General features: G+C 38.8%; 1 pseudogene; it reads left to right on the top strand.

The window, feature by feature from the left end:
• Nucleotides 1–420: 420 nt before the first annotated feature.
• LOC121102375 overlaps nt 421–21,685 on the top strand; it is a 114,624-nt pseudogene continuing 93,359 nt past the window's right edge.

Genomic DNA, 21,685 nt, shown 5'->3' with positions numbered 1-21,685 from the left:
TTGGGGTAATGGAATTATTATTAATTTTTCTATGTCTGTTAATAGCACTGTAGTTATATTTCTAAAAATTCCTCTGTTGGAGATACAACATAGAGTAATTATGGAGAAATGAAATGATGTCTAAGACATTTTCTCACGTTGTGTCTCTGTGTCACAATTTGGTAGTTTTCATAAACATTTCAAACATTTCATTACTATATTTGTTATGGTTATCTATGGTCAGGAATCTGTGATGTTACTATTATAATTGTTTGGGGTACCACAAACTGTGCCCATATAAGATGGTTAACTTAATCTACAAACGTTGTATGTGTTCTGACTGCACCACCGACCAGCCATTGCCCTCTCTCTCTCCCCTCAGGCCTCTTTATTCTGTAAGATACACAAAATATTGAAATTAGGCTGATTAATAACCCTACAATGGCCTCTAAGTGTTCAAGTGAGAGGAAGAGTCACATGTCTCTCACTTTGAATGGAAAGCTAAAACTAATTAAGCTTAGTGAGAAAGGCATCTCAAAAGCTGAGATAGGCAGAAAGGTAGGCCTCTTGCACCAACCAGCCAAGTTGTGAATGCAAGGAAATGTTCTTGAAAGAAATTAAAAGTGCTACTCCAATGAACACATGAATAATAAGAAAGTGAAGCAGCCTTATTACAAATATGGAGCGAGGGTTAGTGGTCTGGATAGAAGATTAAACCAGCTACAACATTCCCTTAAGCCAGAGCCTATACAGAACAAGGCACTAACTGTCTTCAATTCTCTGAAGGCTGAGAGAGGTAAGGAAGCTGCAGAAGAAAAGTCTGAAGCTAGCAGAGGTGGTTCATGAGGTTTCAAGAAAATAACATACAAGTGCAAGGTGAAGCAGCAAGTGTTGATACAGAAGCTGCAGCAAGCTATCCAGAAGATCTAGATAAAAGAATTTGTGCAGGTGGGTACACACAACAACAGATTTTCAATGTATATGAAACAGTCTTCTATCGGAAGTAGGTGCCATCTAGGACTTTCATAGCTCGAGAGGAGAAGTCGATGTCTGGCTTCAAAGTGTCAAAGGACAGGCTGACTCTCTTGCTAGGGGCTAATGCATCTAGTGACTTGAAGTTGAAGCCAATGTTCATTTACCATTCCAAAAATCCTAGGGCTCTGAAGAATTATGCTAAATCTACTCTGCCTGTGTTCTATAAATGAAACAACAAAGCCTGGATGAGAGCACATCTATTTACAAAATGGTTTACTGAACAGTATAAGCCCATTGTTGAAACCTATTGCTCAGAAAAAAAGATTTCTTTCAAAATGTTAGGGTTGATTGACAATGCATCCAGTCATCCAAGAGCTCTGATGGAGATGGTCAATGAGATTAATGTTGTTTTCATGCCTGCTATCACAACATCCATTCCGCAGCCCATGAATCAAGGAGTAATTTCAAGTTTCAAACCTTATTATTTAAGAAATACATTCTGCGAAACAAACTGAGGGCTTCAGAGGGGAAGGGGATGGGGGAATGGGATAGGCTGGTGATGGGTAGTAAGAAGGGCACGTATTGCATGGTGCACTGGGTGTTATATGCAACTAATGAATCATCGAACTTTACATCAGAAACCAGGGATGTACTGTATGGTGACTAACATAATATAATAAAAAAAAATTACAAAAAAAAAGAAATACAGTCTGCAAGGCTATCTATCATAGATAGTGATTCCTCTGATGGATCTGGGTGAAGTAAATTGAAAACCTTCTGGAAAGGATTTACCATTCAAGAAGCCATTAAGAACTCTTGTGATTCATGGAAAGAGGTCAAATATCACCATGAACAGGAGCTTGGAAGAAGCTGAGTCCAATCCTCGTGAAGGACTTTGAGGGGCTCAAGACTTCAGTGAAGGAAGTAACTGCAGTTGAGGTGGAAACAGCAAGAGAACTAGAATTAGAAGTGGAGCCTGAAGATGGAAGTGAACTGCTACAATCTTATGATAAAACTTGAATGAATAAAGACTTGCTTCTCATGGATGAGCAAAGAAAGTGGTTTCTTTTTTTTCCTTTTTTTTTTTTAAAGATTTTATTTATTTATTTGACAGAGATAGAGACAGCCAGTGAGAGAGGGAACACAAGCAGGGGGAGTGGGAGAGGAAGAATCAGGCTCATAGCGGAGGAGCCTGATGTGGGGCTCGATCCCATAACGCCGGGATCACGCCCTGAGCCAAAGGCAGACGCTTAGCCGCTGTGCCACCCAGGCGCCCCAAGAAAGTGGTTTCTTGAGATGGAATCTGCTCCTGGTGAAGATACTATGAAAACTGCTGACATGACAACTAAGGATTTAGAATACGAAATCTACTTAGCTGACAGAGCAGCAGCAGAATTTGAAAGGATTGACTCCAGTTTTGAAAAAAGCCCTGTTGTGGGTAAAATGCTGTTGCATGCTACAGAGAAATTATTTGTGAGAGTCCATTGGTGTGGCAAAATTCACTGTTGTCTTGTTTTAAGAAATTGCCACAGCCACCCCAGCTTTCAGGAACCACCACCCCAATCAGTCAGCAGCCATTAACATGGAGGCAAAAGATTAACAGCTGGGGCACCTGGGTGTCTCAGCCGTTAAGCGTCTGCCTTCCGCTCAGGTCATGATCCCAGGGCCCTGGGGTTGAGCCCCACATCAGGCTCCCTGCTCTGTGGGAAGCCTGCTTCTCCGTCTCACACTCCCCTTGCTTGTTGTGTTCCCTCTCTCACTGTCTCTCTCTGTCAAATAAATAAATAAAATCTAAAAAAAAAAACAAAAAATAAAAAAACTCACTGAAAGCTCAGATGATGGTTAGCAATTTCTAGTAATAAAGATATTTTATGTACATTGGGGTTTTTTTCTAGACATAATGCTATTACACACTTAATAGACTATAGCACGGTGTAAACATAACTGTTAATATGTGCTGGGAAACCAAAAAGTTCATTTGACTCACTTTATTGCAACATTCACTTTATCTTGGTATGTGCTTTATTGTCATGGTCTGAAAATGAACCCATGATATCTCTGAGGTGTGCCTATATTGCTGAAATATAGATAATTGCTAAACCCACATGATAGGCGTAAGAGCGGGAAGTTCATCATACTTATCTCTCTACTTTTATGTATATTTGAAGATATTCATAATAGTTAGTTATAATATACTAATTTCAAATGCCACCACCAGGCATCAGTTACCACTTCTTCATCCTCAGCTCTGTTTTCCTCACTTAGCTGTGTCCTCTCTGAGGTGAGCTCTCTCCTTTGGTGACAAATGGATTCTTGGGGCTGACATCATTCTTATAACTAAAGATCCTTAAGAAACGATGGTGCCACTTTTTTCCCATTGGCTTCAGCAAAATTCCCAGAAGTGTCTAATTGGGCTGACTTGAGCCACATTTCCATCTCTGAACTAATTGTGATTGCTTAGGGCCAGAAATATTCTGATAGCTTGGAGAATGTAACGCACAACAGTGCAGTGGTTACACCGGGCTAGCCAACCTGAATTCAGATCTGACCTCTGTCACTCACCATGGCTGGACAAGTTCTCTAACCTCTCCGGACCTTAGTTTTCTCATCTGTAAAACAAGGATAATAATAAAAGTGCCTATCTCATGCTGTCATTGTAAGAATCAGAAGGTTAATACATACCAAGTAATTAGAACAGTGCCTGGAATGTATGTGAGTCCACTAATACTTAATAAAAATATGGTATTATTTGCCAGTCCCTGTAGTGGTAAAGGTAAAGTCACTCCTATGAGAACCCAATGGGATAGGTTACCATAAATAAAAGGAAGGTTAGCTTACAGGAGATGGACATATGAGAAAACATATGGCTCAGACGGAAAGTCTACAAATCATAGATACCCCACCATCATATACACATGCTTCATTGGTGTAGCAAAAATGACTTCGAATGCCCAATTAGAAGGTTGTAGACTAAGGTCACTTTCCTAGATGTCATTTGAAACTCCTCCTAGGAGTATTCATTTACATGCAGACAGAGCATTCATAAACATTAGTCTTATCTATTATTAAAGTGGGCTTGGTGGGACTTTAATTTAACATCCTCTGGCAATTGACACTTGATTTAGAAAATTGAAGCTTCCAGTCTTCTGAAAAACCCTTTAATTCAGATATTTCATTAATTCCAATATTTTTACACTATCTTCTGCTGAGAAGCCCATCCTAGATTTTAAGCATATTAAAAGTAAGGACTTCATTATTCATCTTTTTTTATTTTAGCATATCTGGCATAAAGAATTTATTCAAGAAGTATTAATTGGCTCTATACCTGGCTCTGGTAAATGAGAAAGATACAGCCTGTCCCTTCATGGGTCACATGTTTAGTAGACAAAAAAGACAATATTAAAAAGTACTAAGAATCCAGAAGGAGGGTTGTTAGGGCTCAAATTCCAGAGAGATGTGAGGGCATCTATCTTAGTTCAGGAGGCAGGAATACCCTCCTGTGGAGAGGCAGTTAGGTGGAAATTTGAGGACTTGATCTGGGGAAATGGTTGGAAAAGACTCACTCCAGGCAGAAGGAATACATGCATGAGAAGAGCTTAAGGATTGGGAAGACAAGAGAGCACCTTATTGCAGTAAGAAAGTGCAGTGAGCAAAATATTCTATAAGCTTCCTTTAAACAAACTAGTATTTGACCAGGTCAGTCATGGGACACAACGTAACTACAGCTCATGATGTAAGGGGCCTGGTCCATTCTCACCAGGCCTGGAGCCATTTAAGTATGATCTAGATGTGCTGGCCATGAGAATTCACCTCTCAGATCTACTGCAGAGAGCACTGGATCGTAGCACTGGATGGGTCATGGGTCGTAGCACTGGATCTTTGACTTACCATGCTTTTTGCTGAGACCATTCTTCCCATTGGCTTCCAGCCAATGACTGAGCACAGCCAGGATACTGAGGCAAACCTGTTTGTGGGAGATAGGAGCTCTTGTGATGGGCACCTGTGGCTGGAGGATTCTCCTTCAGCCACGCTGAAGAGCATTGCTGTGGGACTCTTCCTATGCAGGCTTCCTTCCTTCCCTCTTTTCTCACATGGTCAGGTTGCATGCAGTCCTATGGGTCTCCCTGCCTCCTCTGGCTCCTTCCTCCACAGGTATTTCCCCCAATAAAGTGCTTGCCTATCTAATCTTGTGCTGGTGTCTGCTTTTCAGAGGGTCCAAACTAATACTCCAGACAACCAAATAGGCATCTTATCCTATGATGGGAGATGGCATAAATTTATTTAAATTATTTAAAACAAGATTTTTTTCCTGTTGGCCAGTTAGGCATAGACATGGAATCCCAATAAATATTTAATGAGTTACTTTGTTAAGTTAGAAGAAATAATCATAGGCCAGGTTGTAGAGGGTTTGTAATCTAAGATATTGGTGGAGACAGAGAGAGATGAAGGGGGGAGGAAATGTGAGGAAAGCACACATTGGGGAGGGAAAGGGAGAGAAAGATGGGCAGGCAGAAAGGGAGGAATGGAGGAGTAGAGGTGGATTTGAAAATAAAAGAATTTTCATAGGGTGAGGGAAGGAAAAATATAATGCCCTTATTATCTGTTGGAATGATTATCTCTTGTCCTTGGAAGGCCTACTCTTCTCTTTAAGAAAAAGGTTTCATCAGTATAAGTAGAAGGGAACTTGTGTAATCACTTAAGTCTAGGACAGAGAGAGGCACTCTTTTAGGAAAAGGATATATAGGAGACTAGCTTTTATATCATATAGATTTGTAAATTCAAAGAGCCTATAATAAATTATGCTGAAATAAACACAGGGTGCATATAGCTTTTCAAATTATTGTTCTCATTTTTTGGGGGGTAAATTCCCAGTAGTGGAATTACTGGATCATATGGTTTTTCTATTTTTAATTTTTTAAATTTAAATTCAATTCATTAACACACAATGTATTATTAGTTTCAGAGGTAGAGTTCAGTGATTCATCAGTCTTATATAATACCCAGTGTTCATTACATCACATGCCTTCTTTAATATCCATCACCCAGTTACCCCAACCCCCACCCCTCCCCTATATGCACCTTATGTTTATCGCAGCATTGTTTATAATAGCAAAGAAATGGAAGCAACCCAGTGTCCTTCCACAGATGAATGAATAAAGAAGATGGATGGATGGAATATTACTCAGCCATGAAAAAGAATGAGACGTTTGCCATTTGCAACAACATGGAAGGACACAGGGAGTATAATGCTAAATGAAATAAGTCAGGCAGAGAAAGACAAATGCCATATGATTTCTCTCATAAGTGGAATTTAAGAAACAAAACAAATGAATAAACAAAGAAAAAGGGACAATCAGACTTTTTAATACAGAGAACAAACTGGTGGTTGCCAGAGGGAAGGTGAGTAGGAGGATAGGTGAAATAGATAAAGGGGATTTAGAGGTACAAACTTCCAGTTATAAAATAAATGAAGTCTCAGAGATGAAAAGTACAGCATAGGGAATATAGCCAATAAGATTGTAATAATGTTGTTTGGTGACAGGTGATGACTATACTTATCACGGTGAGCTCTGAATAATGTATAGAATTAATGAATCATTATGCTGTACACCCTAACGTAATATAACATTGTATGTTAATTATATATATAATACAATCAATATATATAGGCATTTCAGAACCAAAAAAAAAAAAAAAAGCCTAACTTTCAGAGTTTGAACTATCTGATTTCTTTTCCCAGATAGTGGCTGGTATTTCTTTGGTCACATGGGAACCTCTTTCCCCACCTTCCCTTTCAGGGTCCAAATATTCCTCTCCAAATATTTAAAAGCAAAATGTGAGGAAGCAGAAAATGATGACAATCTACGCCTGATGTCAGACCCAAAACCAGATTTGACCTGGGGAGGTGAGTGTGAGGATACGAAATCTGCACCACTTGCCACCTGTGGCTATTTGCATTTCTACTTAAATTGATTATAATCAAATACAATTTTAAAGATTAGTTCCACTGTTTCATTGTTTGTGTATAAACAATGAATCATGGAACACTACATCAAAAGCTACTGATGTACTGTATGGTGACTAACACATAATAATAAAAAAAATTTTTTAAGCATAAATAGTAAAACATAAATAAAAAATAAAGATTAGTTCCACACTTGTGACATTCAAGTACATAACAGCCACTTGTAGCTCCTAGCTGCCATATTGGAGAGCCACATAGAGAATGTTTTCATAATCACAGACAGTTGTATTGGAGAAAGTTGTGTTAAATAGACAAAACTGCCAATGGCAAAAAGAGAAGGAGGGTGGAAAAATGAGGGTCCAGGAGAATCCTGCTCTGTGGCAACTGGTTCTAGGGTGGGCCCATGCCATGACCAAAACTCATGGACAGGATAAATACATTAGGAAAGTTCCTGCCACATATTTAACGTGTCATGGATTCTCTGTGAATGGGATTACATAATTTGAATCTTAAATTTAAATGTATTAAATATTCTTAGATGTTCCCTGTATATGCTAATAAAAAAAAAACTTTTTTTTAACTGACTGTTCCTTCTAGAACAGAGTTTCTTGACCTTGGCACTACTGACATGTGGGGCCAGATAATTCTTTGCTGTGGATTAATTTTTGTTGTGGGCTGTTCTGTGCATCGTAGGATGTTTAGCAGCATCCGTAGATGCTATTAGCATCCCCACCTCCCATGGCAACAATTGTAAATGTCTCTAGACATTGCTCAATGTCCACTGGCAGGAAAAAAAAAATCACCTCCCCCCCACTGAGAACTATTGATCTAGCATATGATACATGTGTCTGTAATACACTGATATGGTCTTAGGCCTGGTCAGAGAAGTAATTACCACCTCCTCTCCTGAGCTATAACCAAGCAGTGGCCTGTGACTGACCTGACAAAATAACACTTTGTTTAGAGGAAGCTCACAAAATGATTTTGGCCAGAAGGATGAGCTAACCTCATAATAAGTACTTGAAGAGAGAAACCACCCCTCAAATGCATAATGTGTACAATGACTGGGATTGACTTAACTAGGATGAAGAAATCATATAATTTGCTATGTCTACAGATATGTAAGTAACCCAAATCTGTGTTTCTTTTTTTGGTATCAAAAGATAATTCTAGAATAAAATTCATTGTCACAGTCATTTTAAAGTACATCCACACTGTCAAAAGTCTAAATAACTACATTTTTCACTCTCCTCTAAAAATGGAAGGCACTAAATAATACAACACTATGATTTAACCTGAAGATTTTCATACTCAATTCTAACTCAAAAATATATTTGCTGACATCCATGCTTTATAAAATAATTCCCTTGTGATAATTACGTACCTTGAGCAGAATTACCAATGCATCTGTCTTGAATGCTTAATATATTCTATGGCAAGTGCCTTGAGAATTTTCAATTCTGTTGCTGCCAAGAGAAAGAGGTATTAACCATTCAAAATGAGACTATCACATTAGATTTTGTGCATAAAGAAAATCACAACCAACACTCTAAGACTTAAATGGATTTCTCTCCAGAGCCTACAACGTCACTACTATTAAAAGACTATAGATTCCTGGAGGATAGAGACTGTGGGTCCTACCACTCTCTCTAATAGTGTCCTGCACGTATTAGGCACTCAATAAATTATTTGTTCATGAATAAACTAACTCAGAACTAACCTCCTGAGTATATTGCTATAAAACGTGGGCCAGAATATAAGTCCCTCAATTCCTAACCTACCTTGTTTTCTAATGCAAACAATATGAGAGGAATTACGGTTAAGATACTCCGTCACTTTGTATCTAAGGGCTTGAGTTTACGATCAGTCTCCCTGGTCCCTGCCCCCTCTCCTCCATTGGTTACATGGTAGGTGATCTTATGAGTGCCCTAATTTCCTGCATTTTAAATTTCTTACCAGTAAATAGAGATGAAATGGACATATTATTTTGAGATCTTAAATGACAAAATCTACACAAGGCTTTAAGCATATGGCCTGGCACATAAAAGGTGATTTCTAAGGGGCGCCTGGGTGGCTCAGTTGGTGGAGCAATTGAATCTTGATTTTGACTCAGGTCATGATCTCAGGGTCATGAGATGGAGCCCTGCTTTCAGCTTGTGCTCAGCATACAGTCTGCTCGAGATTCTCTCCCTCTCCCTCTGCCCCCCCCCCCTTAGGCACTCTCTCTTTCTAAATAAATAAATAAAATCTTAAAAAAAGAAAGGTCTTTTATATCTTTGTTAGGTTTGCTTCTAAGGAATCTGTAGTTTTTATGGAATTGTTTGTGGGATAACTGTTATTACATTTTCTAATTGATTAAAGCAGGAATAGTATATATGCTTTTGTACATTGATCTTGTATCCTGCAAACTTGCTGAAGTCTCTAATTATTGCTTAGTTTGTATTCTCTTGTTTTTGTAATGTTGACAATCATTTGCAAATAAGCAATAATTTTCTATGTTCCATTTTAGTATGTCTTTTTAAAATTTTTTTGTCTTAATTTTTCTTGTCTTATTTATTTGGCAAGAATAGCCATTTAATATTAAATACAGATAATGTTCAAGGAAAATATTTATTTATAATTTCCCTGATTTTAAAAGAAATGCTTCTAATATTTAAGCATTAACTATAATGTTTGCTATGGATTTTTCATTTGCTAGGAATTCTTTTATCTAGCACTAGTGGGCTCCATCACACTGTTGGATGCCTCTTTTAATAAATAAGTGTGTAGGTTTTTGAGGATTTGTACAAATATTCAAGCAGTGAACAGAGCTTTAGTTTAATAGTAGGGCGAAAAGGAGAAAATGACAGATTAAATAGAAGAGAAAGCACAAGAGATAGAAATGGCTATCTCAATGGACAAAAGAACATTTAGTTCCCTAGAACATCTTCCTTTCTTATTTAGCCATAATTGCCATATCGTTTCCTAAGTGTGGGTCCTGCACCACATCTATCCATCCTCCACTCTTGTCTACCAGGTCCCATAGTGCTCCAGCCTGACCTACCTCTTGTAACTTTAGTTCTCTTCCCTATTTCAGCCTCAATAGATCCTTAGAGTAACCAGGTGTTCGTTTATTTAACACTTTATAATTTCCAAGCAAGTGTTCGATTCAGGCATTTTTATCTCTTCTGAAGCCCCAGTACAACCTTTCATCTTCAAGTCTCAGAGGACACACAGTGTCTGATTTTATGAAGATGGTGGCCAGCACCCTTGTCCACAGGTCAATCTTGCCTTCTCTTGTAGGAAAAAAGGTGCTCCTTCTCCTTGGTGTCAACCTTAGGGCCAAAATGAACCTCCATGCTCATGCCTGGAGAGAACACATTCCTCAGAAGTCCTCCAGATGGAGAATCAGTTGAAGAAGGGGTAGGCCTTTGGAGACCACTCAACATAAACGCAAATCTTTTCATTGCTACTTGCAAAGATGTCAGCTTCCGGAATTGAGAGCAAAGTGAGATTTTAATGAGCTCTTGTACTTGCCATTGAGCTGCCTCATCCTCAGTTTATAGCATATCCGGGAGTACCTAGAAGTTTATTCTTTCTTTGAAAAAGAAATAGCTGATACTATAAGGGATATGTGCTTATGATAGAATTTGTAATATAGAAATGTATAAAGAAGATATTAAAATCATTAACAATAATAATAGTTAACAATAATAATAGGTAATGATTTTTTTTTAAGATTTATTTATTTGACAGAGAGAGAGAGACAGTGAAAGAGAGCACAAGCAGGGGGAGTGGCAGAGGCAGAGGGAGAAGCAGGCTTCCCACTGATCAGGGAGCCCAATGTGGGGCTCAATCCCAGGACCCCGGGATCATGACCTGAGCCGAAGGCAGACTTTTAACAACTGAGCCACCAAAGGGCCCCAGTAGGTAATGATTATTAAACACTTACTATATGCCAGCTTCTGTGCTAAGCATTTTGTAAACATTATTCTATCTTTATAACAAGTCAGAGATATCAGCCACTGATATTGGTATACTTTCCTCCAAACTTTTTTTTTAAATAGACTTTATTAGAACAATTTTATATTTATAGGAATTTTAAGAAGAGAATACAGAAAATTCCCATGGAACTTGAAGCCAACTTCCTCTATTATTAACATGTTACACTAGTATGACACGTTTGTTACATGAACCAATATTGATACTTTATTATTAGCTAAGAGCTAAAAATTTTCTTAATTTCTATGTAAGTCCTTTTTTGTCCCACCCATGGTACTACATACTAAATAGTTATCATGTTTCTTTAGGCTCTTTTTGGCTACAACAATTTCTTAGCCTTTCTTTGTTTTTGATGACTTTAACAGTTTTGAGGATAACTGGTGAGATGTATTATAGGATGCCCATCCCCTGGAATTTTCTGAAGATGTTTCTCTTGATGAGACTGAAGTAAGAATTTTTTTTAATTGTCATTACATTAGTTGAAGTTAAATTGTATGAATTCTTTTTCTGCTAGGGAGCCAATCATATAGTCTTTAATTTGCTTTTGCAGTTAAGTACATTATCAGCTTTCAAATGTTATACATATAGAGTCCTGAGAAAAATCTACTTCATCAATATATTTTTTAAGCTGGGCCTATACTTTTCCCTTCTCATACCATCCTGGTCTGGTTTTATTATTGTCTTCATCTATGTTCCCTGGGAAGCAAACTGTGGGACACAGATTTATGTGCAAGATCTTTACTGGGGATTTTCTCAGGATCAATTCCTATGGGGGCAAGGACAGGGGTCAGAGCAGAATTGTAATGCAGCTGTCACAGAGGCCTGAGCAATGTTACTACAATGGTCTTTCCAAGCTGTCTCAAATTAATTCAGTGGGGCTAGGCTCTTGTACTATTGCATCTGCCAGTCTTGGATGTAGGCCCAAGGGACATTCCTGGAAAGGGACTTAGCTGTGAGTGGTCAGCAGCCACCACTCCCAGCATCCAGGAGGATGTATGCCTTGGTCCTAAAGGGGGGGACCTGGGAAGTTTGCCACAGTGTTCACCACAGTAATCAAGAATATGCTTTCCTCAAAATAGGATTTGAGGAGGTTTTCCTTCTGTAGAATGGTAAACAATTTGCAGAAGCTAGAAGTTATCTATTCTGTTGACGGTGTGGTAAAACTTAAAAACCATCTGGGATATGAGTGGTGGGGGGGAGAGTGCATACATGTTTGACTCCCAAATCAAGTGTTTTAACAGCTTTATAAGTCCTTTATCCCCACTCAAATCAACATTGGTCATTTATATTTTTTCTAGAAAAAAACATTAGTTTTATATGTTATTGGAGATATCAGCATATAGTTACTCATAATAACTCTTGCAATTATTTTGTCACTGTTATGTATTTAATGACGTCCTCTTTTTTTCCTCAGCTATGTTTTTGTGTGCCTTTCTTATTGTTTGTCTACTTCATTAATCTTTTCAAAGAACTGTACTTTGTTTCTGCAGATCCTCTCTATTGCTTGTTTTCTGTTTCACTAATGTTTCCTCTTATCTTTATTAGCTTCTCCTCTCTACTTTCTTTGGGTTTACTCTGTTCTTTCTCTAACTCTTGAGTTCTGGTCTCATTACTTTTCTATTGTTTTTCTTTTTTAATACACAAACGTGCCCTCTGAGCACTGATTTAACTCCACTGCATATGTTTTAACTAAATGTAATAGAGATTTTCAGTTGTCCTACAATTTCCATCCTGTCCTCCTTCCTTTCAAAAAAACACTCAATCATTAGATGAGCATGTGGTGTCCCAAATAAGGACAATATTTCTCAGCCTCTCTTGCAGCTGCAGTGGCTATATTTTGGAAACAGGTAGAGGTCAGGGCTCCCAAGACATTTGTTCTAGGACTTTTTGAGGAGTAGGTCTGTAAGCAGATATGAGTTATAGAAACTCCAGGGTGGTCAGTCATATAAATACCTAGTCAGCTTTGAGACCTGTTTGTCAGGCCAGGAGAGTGTAAGAAATGGTATAGCTAGATCCTAGGACTGCCACAGGTGAGGCTGGGGAAGGTAGACTCTCACCAGCTAAAACTTGGAGAGTCCATATGAAAAGAGAGGGAAGAATGACTATTGGGAAACTATTGGCAATATCTGCCATAACCCCATACAAACACCAGGGGATGCCCCCATGTGATCTTGCTTTGAACAATGGAGATGTGAGCGGGAAGTGATACACCCCTTTCCATTCATGTCTTTAAAGAGAACGAGCATGTCCTCCTCCTTTTTTCTTTTTCCCTGTTGGCAAAAGTCAAAGTCCAGCCTGATAGCTGGAGCTGGAAGTTACAGTGGACCATGAGATGAAAAGAGCATGTTGGGATGGTAGAGCAACAAGCTAAAAGGCTGAGAAAGACAGGACCTATTTAGAGTTCCCCTGGAGAGCTTCTTTAGACTTTCCCTGTCTGTGAAATGGGTGTCAGACCTGGTCAGGGTGAGTCACAGGAGCTAGTCATCACAGAGTCCAAGTGCCCAGCATAAAGGCAGGGAAGGAATAATGCCAGTGATGGCAGGCAAAGCAAATTCTGCCCTTATCTGCAATGTTTTATTTTTTACAGATTGATATATGATTTGCAAAATAAACGTTGATTTTAAAAGCCTACAAGAAATTTTTTTAAAAATCGAAGAGAAGATATTCTAGATGGCCTGACAGACTCTGGTTACACAAGAGCTAAATGTAGCATCCTGGACAGCGGCACAGTGAGTGGTACAGAGTGAGGTTTGAGGGCACCCACAGTGTAGCCGGGTGTTCACAGCAGTTTACAAGCTCTGAGAGACTTGAATAGATTCTGCCCCACCTCTTTCCAACTTTGAAACTTTAGGAAAACCTCTGTTTTCCCTAACCCATAGGGCTATTCTGAGGTTTTAATGATACTGTAACTATAAGTACTTTATTGTGCCTGGCTCATAGTGAGTACTCAATTAGCGACTACTATTCTTATTTCCAGAACTTTATATCACATGCCCAGACCTGGAGTCTTCTCCTTGCCATTGTCTCAAGCCCATGAATTTCCCTTCCCTTTCCCAACATAGGAAGACTTGACTTATGCTTGAAACCAGATTCTAACACTGCCTAAGGTTTCCTAAGCTTAAAGATTCAGCTTCTAAAAAATAAATCAGTACCCTGTTTCATGGAAGCTTAAGGATCAAGTATTTATAAAACAGGTTCACATTTAATGATAAGTACCTGTGCCACGAATATGTCTATTGTTAATATTTGTTTCTATGGTGAATTACACTGAACAAAAAGGTATTCAGACAAATAACCTCATGTCATGGGGGGAAAAAAGCCTTCTTTACTTCTTATTAATTCTCCACTCCAAGTACCCTTTGCACCTCTTAGCTCACCATTAGATAGGAGTAGTTATTATTATTACTGAAACATAAGGTTAACATTTCCATCATCACTGGGGTCAAAATTTGCATACTTTTGCATAATTCCTGTGCACAGCTGCTTGTATGCTCTGTCTTTCATCTTAGTTTGCACAATTCATCTGGAATTTCTTAAAACTGGACTATTCATAATAGTCTTGAAAGAACTTCAGGGGGAATGTTGAGTTCAACATTTTAGCAGCATCCTTCACTTAAATAAAAAGCTTCAGAGCCTCTTGAAGACCTGAATAGTTTTGACTGAAAAATCTAATATCAACCACATGGGCTAAATGATTGCAGAACAAACTTTTTATTGCATTATAAATCTGCTGGAAACAACAACAAAAAAGGTCATCAATCTCTTCTTTACTTCTTCTTGGCATTTTGAAATTACCCTCTTTTCCTTCCTTATTTCCCAAACAAAACCAGGGTATTCAACCTTGTCACAAATTCTACTTGTCAGTGATGTTCCTTTGATAAGCTGTTGAAACTTGTAGGCCAGATGAGAAGAAATCACATAAGAACTCAAGCCATTTTTTAAAATCAAGATTGACTAAGGAACCAAATGACTTCTACTTTATAGTGGAATCAAAAGAAACTGGTCAACAGCCATTATGTGAAAAGAAGGAAAGGCAGTACAATAGAGTAGCTTAAAAGGAAGGATATCTAAATGCTAGCTTTGACTTTGCCTATAACTTGATGCATTTTCTTCAGCATATTACTCAACTTTGCATTCGTCAGGCCTCTTGGTTTCAAGTGATCGAACTCAATCTCAGTGGCAAAAGAATAGGTAAAGCAGAGGTAGGATAGAGCCACTAACTGACTCACATAAAAAGTCCAGGGGTATATTTGGTTCAGGTGTGGCTGGATGCAGGTACTCAAATAATGTCACCAAGAGCATGTTTCTCCCTATCCCTCACAGCCCTTTTCCTGTGGGCTGATGCCACTCTTGGGCAGGCTTTTCAAATCCTGTGCAAAGATGGTTATCAGCAGTTCTGGCTTGTGTCTATCAATTCAGCAATCCCATTGGAAAGAGACCATCATTTTCCCTGTTGTTTCCAATGGTCTTTGGAAAACCCCTGTGGATTTCAGACCCAGACCCAACTTTGAACCAATAAAAGAAAATGCAACTTGTCAGATCTAGGGTACATGCATCACACTCCACATGGACTGAATTTTGGGAGGAAGCATTTGCTCAAAGGAAAATTAGGGCACTGGAACCAGAAAATTAGGGCAGGAGATGTGTGATAAACAGTGGCCAGGCAAAAACAATATACTTCCAATTTAACCTCTCTTGGATTTCAAGTATTCTAAAAATTATGTAATTTAGAGTTGATGATGTAAAGTTTTGTACTGTAAGGTTCAAGCCACAGTATTTTTAAGAAACTTCTGAAAAAGAGATGGCTGATTGGAACCCAATATCCATTCTCTCACTCTAACTTTAGTAGTAAAACCCCCTAACTTGTGATAGGAGCATAGCACTCTGCAAAAGACTATTACTTCCCAGGCGGTCCACGTGTGGCTATATGACTGATGTCATAGTTTGGATTATGGCTTCCAAAGATATCCAGGTCCTAGTCCCTGGAAACTGTGAAAGTTCCCTTACGTGGTAAAAGACTGCAGATGTGGCTGAGTTAAGGATCTTGAGATGAGGAGACTGTCCTGGATTATCCAGGTGGTCCCTAAAGGCAATCACCAGTGTTCTTATAAAATACAGGCAGAACAAAACTGGTGTAGCCACTCTGGAGAACAGTTAAAAAGTTAAAAATAGAGTTCCCTACAATCCAGCAATTACACTACTAGGTATTTACCCAAAGGATACAAAAGTACTGATTTGAGGGGGCGCCTGGGTGGCGCAGTCGTTAAAGCGTCTGCCTTCAGTTCAGGGCGTGATCCCGGCGTTCCGGGATCGAGTCCCACATCGGGCTCCTCTGCTGGGAGCCTGCTTCTTCCTATCTCACTCGCCTGCTGTGTTCCCTCTCTCGCTGGCTGTCTCTCTGTCACATAAATAAATAAAATCTTTAAAAAAAAAAAGTACTGATTTGAAGGGATGCATGCAACATGATGTTTATAGCAGTGTTACCAACAACAGCCAAATTATGGAAAGAGCCAAAATGCCCATCCACTGATGAATGGATAAAGAAGAGGTGGTATACACACACACACACACACACACACACAGGAATATTACTCAGCCATAAAAAAGAATGACATCTTGACATATGCAATGATGTGGATGGACCTAGAGAGTATTACGCTAAGTGAAATAAGTCAGAGAAACACAAATACCATATGATTTCCTCATATGTGGGATTTAAGAAACAAAACAGATGAACATGGTTGTGGGGGAAGAGAGGCAAACCAGGAAACAAACTCTTAACTATAGAGAACAAACTGAGGGCTGCTGGAGGGACGTGGGTGGGGGATGGGTTAAATAGGAGATGGGTTCTAAGGACGGCACTTGTGCTGAACACTAGGTGTTGTAGGTAAGTGATGAATCACTGAATTCTACACCTGAAACTAATATTACACTGTATGTTAAGTAACTAACATTTAAATAAACACTTGAAAAAGAAAAATAAACAAATAAATAGATAAATAAAATAGGGACAGAGGGAGATTACATACAGAAGAGAAGAAGGCAATGTGAGCATTGGACAGACAGGACTGGAGTGATGCAGTCACAGCCAGGGAGTCACCAGAAGCTAGAAGATGAAAGGAGACTGTCCCGTAGAGCCTCCAAAAGGAATGCAGCTGTGTGGACACCTCCATTTCAGCCAGTGAAACTGAAAACTGTGAGAGTATAAATTTCAGTGGTTTTGAGCTACTAAATTTGTGGGAATGTGTTACAGCAGCCATAGGTAACCAATATAATTGAGTTCTGGCAGATAAAATATGAACAAAAATGGAGATGTCTAGCATCTAGCTCATGCACTTTAAGGGAAAGGTGTTTCTCTCCTTTCCCCACGCTCTCCTCTGTCCACTAGCAAACGTGCTAGTGAGCCATCTTGTGCTACCACCCATTATGTGAATAAAGGGAACATGCCAGGGTGGTAGAGCAACAAGATAGAAGGAGCCTGGATCCCCAATATCCAGCTTGAAATCCCAATTTAAGCGATAAATAAAACCCTTGTCTTATTTAAGTCACTGTATTCTGGGATCTCTTATTACAGCTAATATATAACCTAACAAAATTACCATTTTTGTCTGCCATGAAACTGCACTTTAAAGACTTCAAACTCCAGGGAGTGCAATTAACTGAAGACCCAGAGGCTACAGTCTGAGCTCCACCACATTTGCACCCAGCCCTCACTTCCCAGAAGCTGCTCCCACCATCTGGGCGTGGCAGGGATACTAAAGCAGTTTTATTCCTGTGCAACATGGGGTCCCCCTAACAGCCAACTTTGGCTCAAGGACTCCTCAGTGGCTTTACCAAAGCTCCTGAGACAACACAGGGATCTAAGATGCTGAGTTCAACCAAACTCCCTTCCCCCTCATTTCACCTGGGGCAGATGGTTTGGCTATCCGATAGCTCTCTGAATCTTACCAGTTCTTTCCCCATTCTCTCTCTCAGGTGCTTCCCCTATTTAAGTCCTTGTTCGATTAATCCCATCTAGGCAACTGCTTCTCAGACTAATACACCATCTTCTCTCAAAAGCTCAAGAACAATGAGGTCCCTTGGCAAAGTAAGAAAAAATGAGAATCTTAACAAGTAAAAGCATCTTATCACAAACATATTTACCCAAGGTAACTGTGAAACAAAGACTTGACCATCTTTACTTTACTTTCCCCAAATAACCACCTCTTGATCACTTTCAAATTCTCTCCTGCCCTTGGAAATAAATTAGGAGGACAACAAAATTTTCTCCCAAGATTCGGCAAACTGCATATTATTGACTATTTCAAATGACTGAATGAAAAGTAAAATTCCATCAATTATCCAGTTGCTTTATTTAAATATCAAACATCTGGAGGTTGATGATAAGCAGGTTAAGAATTCAGGATGACTACATTTTTCATTAATCTTTGGCCTGATTTAACCTAGTGTAGATGCAATCCATTAGCTCTGAATTTCTGCATATTTGCACGTTTTTGTCTTGGTATGTGCTAATCACTTCTCCTGGATGTACAAATGTCCATACAATGTGCAGTCTGGCATAACTCCCCCATTGAGAAGTCATTGCTGCACTCCACTTCCATCCATTGTCTGCAGCTTTAGTTATAACAGACTTCTTTTGCTTAGTATGTTTGTCTTTAGGATTGTCAGCCTTTTTCTTCATGTTAGTAGTCCTATAACTATTCCTGACATATCTGTCTTCATCACACATTTGTTGAACTGCATCAAATGTGAAAAAGTTGGGAAATGCATGCATGAATACTGCAGGAGACTAATGTTTCTTCAACAGATTCTGGCATGGAGTTGGGAACGTCCCTCCTGGAGTGGTTGTTGGAATGAGAAAATATGACATTGAGAGGAACTCAGGGAAGGAAATATCTGCTCTTGACAAAGGCCTTGAACACAAAACAGAGCAGACGAAATTGAAAATGATGAGTTCTCATCCTTCCACATGTGGTATATTTACAACCATGACAACTGAGGCAAGACTTTCAGAGGCATGCCTTATTCATTGTTGGGTGCAGAGGGTGGGTGTGTGTGTGTGTGTGTTCTTGAAGGTAAGAGTTGTGCACTGCTTTTTTGTCTATTGTCAGACAAAAAAAAAAGATTTTCTTCTGAAAACAGGTTAGATATCATCTTTTAAATGATTACAGTGGATAACTGTTACTAACACAACTCCCACCTAAACATGTGTTTAGGTCTCACAGGGGTTTTTTGGTTGGTTGGTTGGTTGTTGTTGTTGTTGTTTTAATTAAAAGAAGACATAATATCTGTTCATGGTGATAAGAAAATATTATTAGAAAAATAGTGAATTCTTAGAATATTGGTATATTAGTGATATTAAACTGGGAGGTAGAATTCAATTTCTAGATCTGAATTTGCCATAAATAATAATGTATTCTAGGATTAGTCATCTAATCAGAGACCTGGCAACCTTATCTATAAAAATGAAAGAGCTGAAGTGTTTCAGAAGCTGAAAACTGGTGGATAATGGGCCAAGCGCTGCCTAAAGATGTGTTTGCTTTGGTCAGTCAGCATTTTTTAAACGAAATTAGTTGCTTGACTATAACTCAAAACATTTTGCCAGAAAAAGAAACACAGTGTCTGGCTTCTTTGAAAAATCAAAAGATAACAACCAACTTCATCTTATATTTCCATATGACAACCATTGGGTAAAGCCCATATTCCCCATGTATACCTGACACACTTTATTCATTTATGCCTGACTACACTTGACAGACATTTGAATGTGTGACTCCTACACTCTATGAGCTAAAAGGGCCTGTCTAAAAGCCTATGAGCCTGGAATATAACTAAGAGCCTAGAAACAAACCCATATATTTATAGTCAATTGATGTTCAATAGTGTGTCAAGACAATTCAGTGGGAAAATAATACTTTTTTCAGCAGATGTTCCTGGAACAACTTGATATCCACATGCAACGGAATAAAGTTGGACTCCTTCCTCACACCATACACAAAAAATTAATTCAGAATGGATCACAAACCTTGATGTAAGAGATGAAACTATAAAGCTACCAGAAGAAAATATAGGAAAAAATCTTCATGATCTTAGATTAGGCAAGGTTATCTTAGATATGACACCAAAATCTCAAGTGACAAAAGTAGATAAATTAAAATCCATCAAAATTTTAAAAGCTTTTATGCTTCCAAGGATACCATTAAGAATATGAAAAGACAGCCTACAGAATGATAGAAAATATTTGCAAATGATATATTTGATAAGAGATCAACCTTTGGACAGTGTGCTAAGTGAAAGAAGCCAGATGCAAAACAAAACAAAACAAAACAAAAACAAAACCCGCTTATGACATGATCCCATTTATATGAAATGTCCAGAATAGGTAAATGCATAGAACAGAAAATAGACGGATGGCTGCCAGGGGTTAGGGGTAGGAGGAATAGAGAGTAACAGCTAACAAATGTGGAGTTTCTTTTTGGGGGTGATAAAAATATTGTGAAATTAGACAGTGGTGGTAGTTGTACAGCTTTGTGAGTATGCTAAAAACCACCAAACTGTACACTTCAAAAGGATGTATGATGTATGAATCGTATCTCCAATTTATTTTCTTGAAGATTTTTTATTTATTCATTTGAGAGAGAGAGAGACAGAGAGAGCACAACCAGGGGGAGAGGAGGAGGGAGAAGCAGACACACCGCTAAGCCAGGAGCTTGACGTGGAGCCTGGTCCCAGGACCTGGGATCATGACCTGAGTGAAAGGAAGGTACTCAACCATCTGAGCCACCCAGGTGCCCCTATATCTCCATTTTAAAAGTACATGAACCTGCAGTAGGATCTAAATTTTCATCTCCATTATCCTTGTCAACATTATCAATATCATCGAATTTCCTTCCCCAGTGATAGGCTAACCACTATGAGCAACCCACTTCACCTTAATGTGAAACGAAGTGAATTATGGCTAATGCTGCAATAACTTTTACTTATGAAAGAATAAAACTCGAGCCTCTAATTTTTTTAAAAAAAAGGAAACTTTGAAGAAAGTTTCACAATTACCCTTAAGACTATGAACTCAGGGTCTCTTCTGAATTTCCGATCAAGCGGGGGCATCTGGAAAATGGGCAGTACCAAGAAAGACTCATTTCAAGCCACCTTCCTCCCATTCCAGTACTTAACACATGAGAGGAAAATGGCCAGTTGTTTTGTAATGGGACTATAAGAAAAATCAATCTCCAAATTGAAGGGCAGTATATCAGCAAGTGAATTATACCATCTCTCTAATATTCCTGCTCTTGGCCAAGCATGAAAGGTAGTGAATGATGTAACAGCATCTAACCAATCTGCACAAAATGCGAGCATTAAAGGTGAAAACATGTTTGCCCTTAGAAAGGGGTTCACATGGAAATGAGGAGTACAGTTACGTGCATGTATATAATGAGAAGTGGGGGGAAATGTGTTATTTTCTAAACTGGCTGTTGGAATTGGTTGGATCAGAAGGAGTGCAGATTCTCTTTTTTGGCAGAAAGTTTTCCCTTGTTTAGAAAATTACCTTTATGAATCTCCTCAAGCCCCGGCCTAGATAAGAGATCCAGAAAGAGAAGAATAAAGTTGATTTAGGGAATAAAATAAAAACGACTCCTTAAAAAGTAACTTCCTTAATGGTGTTGGGTAAGAGCATATCTTCAGATCCATCCCTCCGCCCTGCTCTATGTACTGCGTTTAACCCATCCTCCATGGACGGCAATCAACAGACTCCCTAACCCACTGGTTTCCAGTTGGGTTCTGCCA

This window comes from Ursus maritimus, unplaced genomic scaffold (genome assembly GCF_017311325.1).
Source record: "Ursus maritimus isolate PB19 unplaced genomic scaffold, ASM1731132v1 scaffold_14, whole genome shotgun sequence".
Classification (NCBI taxonomy): Eukaryota; Metazoa; Chordata; class Mammalia; order Carnivora; family Ursidae; genus Ursus; species Ursus maritimus.
The sequence above is the reverse complement of the archived record's forward strand: the minus strand, read 5'-3'. Positions and strand labels throughout refer to the sequence as shown.